Source organism: Sminthopsis crassicaudata, chromosome 6, assembly GCF_048593235.1.
Source record: "Sminthopsis crassicaudata isolate SCR6 chromosome 6, ASM4859323v1, whole genome shotgun sequence".
NCBI lineage: Eukaryota > Metazoa > Chordata > Mammalia > Dasyuromorphia > Dasyuridae > Sminthopsis > Sminthopsis crassicaudata.
Genome location: NC_133622.1, coordinates 28,884,975 through 28,894,321, shown reverse-complemented (window position 1 = coordinate 28,894,321; position 9,347 = coordinate 28,884,975). Strand labels below are relative to the sequence as shown.

The 9,347-nt window shown below is 36.7% G+C and overlaps 1 long non-coding RNA gene across 1 annotated transcript; it reads left to right on the top strand.

Annotated features, from left to right (window-relative positions):
• The first annotated feature begins 1,159 nt into the window (after positions 1–1,159).
• On the top strand, positions 1,160–8,010 carry LOC141545843 (uncharacterized). The gene is made up of 3 exons (XR_012483147.1): positions 1,160–1,554; positions 5,867–5,978; positions 6,688–8,010. It is a non-coding gene; the product is annotated as an uncharacterized LOC141545843 (long non-coding RNA).
• Positions 8,011–9,347: the final 1,337 nt, after the last annotated feature.

Below are 9,347 nucleotides of genomic sequence, written 5' to 3'. Positions count from 1 at the left end.
GCTAAAATAATCAATAATTAACACCGGGCACATCTCAGCAGGTCCAAATTCCTATGTAGTCAGCAGAAAAACTCCTTGTCCTTAAACACCCAAATCATTGAAACAAAATCCAGCTCCAGAGAAATTAAAAATGGAAAGGAGTTTGTGATGATTGCTTTCCGTCATGACTGTGGTCATTGTTTCAATGGCATTGTAGTGTTCCAAGAGGTTTTTCAGTGCCTCTCCCCAAGAGCAAAACTATCTCCTAGCCGCAATCCTGTGCTCCTATGTCCCAGAGTTCACTGGGGATATGATCAACTGAGGGGAAAAGGGGAAAAAAAAAAAAAAAAAAAAAAAAAAAGGGCTTTTAAAAAAAATTTTTAAAAAAATTTTAATCTCCAGGCCAGGAATATACCTATGTATAATCTAAAAAAATAAAATTAGATTAAAAAAATAAAATGTTTGCACAAATAAAATTCATACAGGTAACCCTAGGTCAAGGGATCCTTAAATACCCCCATAATCCTCTTGGGCCTTCACCTTACAGGCAAGGAAACTGAAGTGAGTGCCAGAAAGAAGTGTCCAAGGCCGGCCAGAGCCAGCGCTCTTGGCCACTGTGACACAGACCCCGCCTGCCCTTTTTGGCTGGGAGGTTTCGCTTTGGTGGAAGGGGACTGTCCACTTTCCCTCTCCCCATCCTCCTCCCAGCTCCTGCTTCCTCAGCATTCTGCCCTGGGCTCCAGTCTGGCTCTCCAGTGTGCAGGTCATGGAGCAGCCGCCTGAGGAAGTCCAAATCGGAGGGTAGGGCCAGACGAGGGGAGATTAGGTGATCATTAGCCAAGGCCTCCTGGCTCCCCTCCAGGATCTTTCAATGATTTCTTTATGTGCTTTGGGACTTATTTGGTCTGGAGGGAGACGCTCTTCTAGGAGATTTCACAAGATTTGCCATGCTACAGTTTTAAACAGATGTGAACTCATCACCGGAGAAAATTCACGTTTTCATCATCCCCTCCTTCCTCATCTCTCCTTTGGGGCTACAGCACACACACACACACACACACACACACACACACACACACACACACACACACACATACACCCTCCCCATTCCAAACAAGTCCATCAGAGTGATGAGCTAATACTTTAAAAATAATAAAAGGTGATTATAGTGTGGAATCCTTTCAAGTTGGGGCTCATTTTGTGAGTAGGAAGAACGATATGTCAAATCATGTGCTTTATTGGAGGGAACCGGGCCACTGCATGGGGACAGATGAGACATTAAACCATATCAATGGGACTGCTCTCATAACGCCAGACTGAAGGCTTCAGAATTAATTATGTGACTTGGCCAGACTGGAGAAAGGTACCTCCGTGATACCTCGGCTCGTCCACTTAAGTCACCCGTGCACATTAGCCCCAGAGATCTGGAACTCTGAAAAGGATTTCGTATAAAAAGAAATGACCTGTGAAGCTGAATTCGAATAAAAATGGAAATAGAGTGCCACAGTTTCTTTTCTGGAACTTCGGGCATTCATTTAACTTAGAGGCATATTCCTAGGACACTCAGCAAATGCGGTAAGGACTGATGGCGTTTTGTATGTAGATAAAAATGCTATTGGGCAGCTGGTTTAAAGAGAATCCATTTGAAAAAAAAAAAAAGAATCCATTTGAGAAATTTCCAAAGCACTTTATATAATCTGACATAGATCAGCTTCAGGGATTGTTTTAGTGAAATAAATGTGGGCTGCCTTGGCAAAGTGGGCCCTAGAGTTCTTAATCAACCACTTACTTATGACTTTGTAAAAATTTTTGAGAATGTGGGTTATAATCCCAGTTTAGTGACCTTATATCATCCATTTCACTTTCCTTATTTTTAGAATGGGGAAGTTGATCAAGAGAGTCTCAGCTTTCAAAATAGGAATGTGTTGATTACATTTCTCTTTTGAATTTTGAAAAGAAAGCTGGGAAGCAACTCCAAAGACACTGTTCCTGATAAAGTGGGAAACCTCTCTCCAGTCAAACTTCCCAAAACCTCAGATTTGATATTTTCCTTTTCCCCTTTTTCTTGTGATCTATACCCTCAAAGAGCAGTGTTTCTTGGAGATTCAAACTGCTCACAGCCCCCATCTCTGTCTCAACTGGACAACTTGCTCCTATGGGAGAGATCACACTGCTGTGGGCACTGGCAGGGTGATGAGGAGATGGTGAGGAGATTCTCAGATTTATAAGCACCAGACATATTCTTGTGTCGAATTCCTCTAGAAGATTATTTAGCAACAGTCTGGCATCGAGCTCAATCTCAGGCCTGTTTCCCAGTTGGAGACCTTATTTCATTTAAGAAGACTTCTTTAGAGAGCTCACAAATCTTTGTTCCAAAATTTGCAGTTCACAGGGGTTCACGTCTCGAACATACTTCAGCCTACATTATTCCTAATTTGAGGAGGAGATGAAAAGAATCTGGATGCTTAAAATTTAGATAACCATCAAATTTAATTTTAATCATTTTCTAGGGTGCTTTACTATATTTTCCCCTCAAAATCATTAAATAACAAGGAAAATAAACCAATTTGAGTTTACCTTAATAATCCTCTGGATGGTTTCTAATTAAGAGTGAAACCAGCATAAAAATCTAGATATTGATAAACAAAAGAATCACCCTTCAGATAATGGATAATGGATAGATAACTATAATTTTGTGTCATTTTCTAATACAGTATCATTTCCAAGATATCTATCTATTCTACCAACTTATATTTCCAGGTTGGCTCTCCTGAGAATGATTGCCCTGTTTTAAAGGTACTTTTTGATACTCACCAATAAAACTATAATTTGTGAGCCCCCTTGGTGAATTTACCTTTAATAGGCAGCCAAAAGGAGAAATGATAAATATTTTCAGAGGCCATAAAGAAAAGAAAATAAGACAAACACAGGTCCTGGGGTTAGTCTTTTTTTGTTTCTAAGGTCTCTGGAAAGAAAGAAAAAAAAAGGAAAAAGGAATGTTCTAAGAAATGAGGAAGGAAGAGGAACTTACTATTTCTCATAATTGGGATATTCAAGAAGATTATACAAATATGGAGGATGGAATAGGGTAAAGATAGCATCACTTGACTTTGACTTTGATACAAACAAGAGATAGTTGAACACACACATAAACATACAAAGAGCTTGGTATATAAATGCATTAAACTGAATAGCAGGAGGAGGGAAAAGTCACAAGGAAAATAAACTTTAACTCTGGGCAGTGGATCATAAAGAGAAAGGAAAAAAGTATAAATACTAATGGTTGGGGTCTGAACAAGGAATTCCAGTGGAAGGAAAAATGCCTCAGTTATAAATAGCTAGTGAGAATTATTATTTTCCCCTCTTCTTTGAAAAGATTGAGTGGGAAGAAAAGAGAAAAAAGACTAACTATGATAGTAGGAAATTATCAATCATAAGTATGAATATGAATGGCTAAGTCACCCATAAAATGGAAAAAGATACCAAATGAATTAGAAAATAGAATCCCAAAATATGTTATTGTACAAAACACACTGGAAACAAATATTCACATAGAGGTAAAATGAGGGATTAGAGCAGAATTTGCTGTGTTTTAGATGAACTAAAAAAGTCGAATACAAATGGTCAAAAGGGAGAACTATTTTATGTCTAAAAGCACCACAGACAGTGAATAATATCCTCACTTAATATGTGGGAACCAAATGTCAAAACATCAAAGTGTTTTAAAGGGGAAACTACTCAAATTACAGAAAAGAATAGACATCACTTATAATAATTGAGATCTCAATGTGTCCCTTTCAGATCAAGACAAATCTGACAGATAAGCAACAAAGAAATCAGAACCTGAATAGAATTTTAGAATAGTTAGATATGATAGGTGCCTGGAAATTAAATGAGGACAGAAAAGAATAGCACATTTCTTGACAAAAATGGGCCGTGTATTAGAGCATAAAACTCTTATGAACAAAAAAAGAAAATGAAAAATATTTAAAATATTTTACTGACTTTAGAGCAATAATAATTATAATCAATAAGAGCATTTGAAAAACGAATTCAAATCTAATTGGAAAAGAAATAATATAAACCTAAAGAATGATAAGTCAAAAACAAATTATAGAAATGACAAAAAATTTTCATAAAAAAAAAATGATGAGAAAATATACAAAAACTTTTTGAGTTGCAGTCAAAGCAATCTTTAGAAGAAATCTGTATCTTTACATACCTCTATTAACAGAAGAGATGAAAAACAGATTTTTTTAAATTGGGTATTTAAGTAAAGAAACTAAAAAAGAAACAAATCTAAAATTCCAAATTAAATGCCAAAATTAACATTCTGAAAATAAAAAAAGAATTTAATGAAGTTGAAAGCAAACAAAAAAATAATATTAGGATTTCTTTTAAACTAATAGACCATTTGCTAATTTAATTTTATTGGGAGGAAAACCAAGTTGACATCAAAATTGAAAAAAAAAAAAGTCAAAACAAAGAGGAAATAAAAGAAATGTTATAGCAGGCCATTTTGCCTAATCACATGCCAAAAGGATGATGGGAAGAAATATTTACAAAAATTTCAAATTTCCCATAACCAGAACAAGAAATGGAATATTTAAATAATCCAATCTCAGCAAAAGTAGTTAAAGAAGTCACAAGTGAACTCCCAAAGGGAGTGGGGGAGAAGAGATCGAATCAATTTGCAAGTCAATTCTATCAAATATTCAAAGATCAATTAATTACAATATTAGATAAACTGCTTTCAAAAATGTAAAAGGAATGGATTCTATAATTTTTCCATGATAAAATTGTAGTCAATTCCTAAAGCAAGAAGATAAAGAAAAAGAAAAATACAAACCCATATCCCTAATGAATCCTGAAACAAGGCTATAGAAGAAAAATTTACCAAGAAGTTACAGGAACGTATTAAAATATTATATACAATGACCTGATTGGAATTATAGCAAGAATGCAGGATTGATTCGTCAATAGGATAATGATAAATATAACAAATAATATTAACAACAAAAACAATTAAAATTGCAAAATTAAGTCAAGAAACGCAGGAAAAGCTTTTGCAAAATCCAATCTTCATTTCTGTTAAAAAAAAAAAAAAGCATCAAAAAGGACAAGAATATATGGACCTTTCCTTCACATTATGAAGTTATGGGGAAATTGGAGGCTTCTCCAATAGGAACAGGAATGAAGCAAAGATGTCCATGATCATGATTCTCATCTGATATAGTTCTAGAAGTAGTAGCTATGACAAATAAGAAAAAATAAATTAAGAGAATAAGTACTGGCGAAGAGAATAAGATGGTCTACTAAGTTACATTAAGTAGATAGAGGACTGGAATTAGGAACACTCACCTTCCTGAGTTCAAATCTGACTGCAGACACTTACTAGCCGTGTGACTCTATGCAAGTCACTTATTTTGCTTCATCTAAATTTCCTCATCAGTAAAAAGAGCTGGAGAAGGAAACCACCCAGTATCTTTGCCCAGAAAACCCCAAATGGGGTCATGAAGAGCAGACGCGACTGAACAATAATAAAAATGGTAGTCTACTTAAAGAATGCAAGAGATTCAACTTTAATCAATTAAATAATTGATAATTTCAGCAAGGATTATAATATCAATTAATCAATAAATATTTAAGTGCCTACTATGTGCCAGACACTATGCTAGATAGAAAAAGAAACAAAATATGGTCCCTGCCCCCAAGAAGCTTACAATCGAATGACAGAAAAGAAATCCATACCAATTATCAGCTATTACACAAGGTTGTTGAGAGGATCAAATGAGAAAATATTTGTTTTTTTTTAAAGGCATTTAACACAGTAGGTAGTAGGTACTATATAAACTGTTATCCACCCCTTCCTCACTCCCCTTCTCAGATGCTGGAAATCACTTAATCACTCTTCCAAACCTCCTTATCTGTAAAATGGGGAAATTGGACTCCAGAGCCCCAAGGTCCTGTCTAAGTCTGTGAATCACAAATAATAAGAGGTATGTTGTCTGTGTTGTTCATGTAGGTTGTGTGTGTGTCCCCACAGGTCATGTAGATGCATCTCAGGCAAATAAATACACATCGATTTCTCTAGAGTCTCCTCCATCCATCCTTCTCCAAGGGACACTTTGTTTCCTTCCAGGAAAGAAGCAGGCGATTGGCAAGAGACTAACCACTTGGATCTCCGAAAGGGAGATTCTAGGACAGAATTATATCTATCTGCCCTCTAAATGTTATTAACTTAAGAGAAATAATTTCTAGGATCAAGGTGAGCTCCTACCTAGTACTGTATTTGAATTGAAATATATATATATATGTGTGTGTGTGTGTGTGTGTGTGTGTGTGTGTGTGTGTCTATATATATATATATATATATATATATATATATATATATATATATATATATATATATAGACACACACACATATACATACATCAAGAACACAGGGAGCAGATAACTAATCCATCTATTTAAGTTGACAGTAAGCAGAAATGTAGATGAAAATATATCAGACAATGTGAGGAGTGAATAAGTTCCACTATGAAGAGTGAGAGATCTCAACGCAAATGAGCAAGAAAGTCCAGTATCTTGTCTAAGGGGAAATTCCCCAAAGTTTTTAGAATAATCAGCCAGATGTAGGTAGGGACATGATTGGGATACCCACTCCTCTAAATGTCAGTTTCTTTCCAATCTTTTTCTCCCGTCAGGAACCTGAAGATAGTCAGGAACCACGCGCCTTCCTTCTCACAGCGGTAACCAGAAGACCAGGATTTCTCCTCCCTCAATTCTCATCCACCCTGCCCCGGATGTAGAGGTGGAGCATCGAGATCCTGGAGAATGGAGTAATTCTCCCTCAATGAGGATGGGTTACATTGAACAATTCACTTTTCCTTCATTTAGTGCTGAGAAACACTTTTCAAAGGGAGAAACCATCCTATGTATGTGTACAGAGTTGAATATGTACTTTTCTCCCACCTGCCTACTGATCTCAAGATGGTCTCAAAAACTGATTTTTACGCCAACAATTTCCAGAGATTAATGATTGTATTTACACAGTCACTGCTTCCACTCCCAGACTATAGTCTTCAGGAGTTGTTGCAGAGGGAAAAAAAAATCCAACCATCCCTTGATCTCTGGTCAACCTTCTCTTGATGATGTTCTACACACAGTCCACCACTCCTGCTACATTGCAAACCTTTTCTGCTTGGGAGAATCTACTAGACTTGTTTTCGGATGGTCTCTCTACCAGACAGACTACCATAGCAGCCTGGAGCAGGACTCTGGTGGAGGAAGCTGATTTATACTGTCCAATTCTTATATCTTGATTTAATTCATGACAGAATGAGCATACTGCATTTCCAAGTTAGCAGCAGTCGCTTATGCATTTTCCTTACAAAGATAAGAAAGCCGAACACCTACCTCATTATGAGATTTCAATCTGCTTGAAATCAACTCCCTAAATGTTATTGTTCTGTAAGAAATGACCAGCAGGATGGTTTCAGAGAGGCCTGGGGAGACTTACAGGAACTGATGCCGAATGAAGTGAGTTTAGCCAGGAGATCGGTGTACACGGCAACAACAAGACTTTCCGATGATCAATTCTGATGGACCTGGCTCTCTTCTCAACAATGAAGTGATTCAGGCCAGTTCCACATGCTCAATGATGAAGAGAACTAGCTACACCCAGAGAGAGAACCATGGGAACTGAGTGTGGAGTACAACATAGCATTCTCACTCTCTCTCTGTTGTTGTTTGCTTGCATTTTATTTTACTTCTTATTTTTTTCTGGTTTGATTTGATTTTTCTTGTGCGGCACAATAATTGTATAAATATGTATGCATATATTAGATTTAACTTGTATTTCTATTGTGTTTAACATGTATTGGACTACTTGCCATCTAGGGGAGAAAGTGGGGGAAGGGGGGAAATTGGAACATAAGGTTTTGCAAGAGTCAGTGTTGAAGAATTATCCATGCATATGTTTTGAAAAATAAAAAGCTTTAATAATAATAATAATAATAATAAAGAAATCAATTCCCTAGAGCCCAACAATATTAACCCTTTTTGATAGCTACCTGTAACTACAGGGTTGATGCAACCCACATATAACTACTATAGATAGCCTTGAGGGAGATTTCTTTCTTAGCCTTTTGGGCTTTTTTTTTTTTTTTTTATTCCATATTTATCTCTGCAAAGATGAGTTAAGAGCAAAATTCATAAAACATATTTTTTGCTGAGTATGATCCTGGACAATTGATTTAGCCCTCTTTGCCTCAGTTTCCTTTATCCTATAAAATGTAGTAGAGAAAGAAAAGACAATGTAATGAAAAAGTATCTTTGCCAAGAAAACCCCAAATGGATTCACCATTAGTTGTACACAGCTAAAACAACTGAATAATAACAATATTATTCTCTGGTTCTCTGTCCCTATCTCTCTGTCTCTCTTCTTTCTCTGCTTCTATTTGCCTCTACTTCTCTATCTCTATTTGTCTCTCCTCTCTGTTTCTCTGTCTCTCTTATTTCCCTGCTATTTGTCTCTTTTCTCTGTGTGTGTTTTTCTTTCTCTGTCTCTTATTTCTCTGCTTCTATTTGCCTCTACTTCTCTATCTGTCTCTCCTCTCTGTTTCTCTTATTTCCCTGCTATTTGTCTCTCTTCTCTTTCTCTGTTTCCATTTGTTTCTCCTCTCTCTATTTCACTCTCTCAGCTTTGAGTGTGTGTGTATATGCATATACATACATAATGTCTGAATAATTTACTTTTATTATTCCACATTTTTTATTCCTTTTTTAATTTTTTTTTTTGAATTTTAATTCCAAAATTCTCCGAGACCCGACAGCACCATGATTTCTTCCGCACCAAGAGGATGTATTTAAGCAGTAATGTTAATGGAATTAACCGTTGTGACTGGATAACAGTTTGCAGTGGGGAGATAATTACTGAGGGAAAGCTGAAGTATTTATTGAAGATAAACATTGAGGCAAAGCCCAAGATGTTTATTTTCTCTGCTGCAGAGCGTAATCTTCTCCCACTGTATAACTTCATTAGCATCGTTACCAACTCCGAGCCACACGATTTCACTTAGAGCAACTGCATTAAATAAGCCAAACATACATGTAATTACAAGCGAAGCTGCGCTCTTCCCGCAGCCCTGAGATGGGATGTTTTTGCTGCACAGACAATGGCAAACAAACCTTCTCTCCCAGCTAGTTCTTTTTCCTTTTGCAATAATGTCGCTTCTCTGCTCAGGGGGGTTCCACTATTTCTAAATCCAGCAATCTGATCCCGGTGAAGGGGTGGGTGGAGTGCTAGTGGATAAAACAAAAAATCTGCCAGCAGTGGGGGAGCGAGAGCCCCAGAATGCTCTGG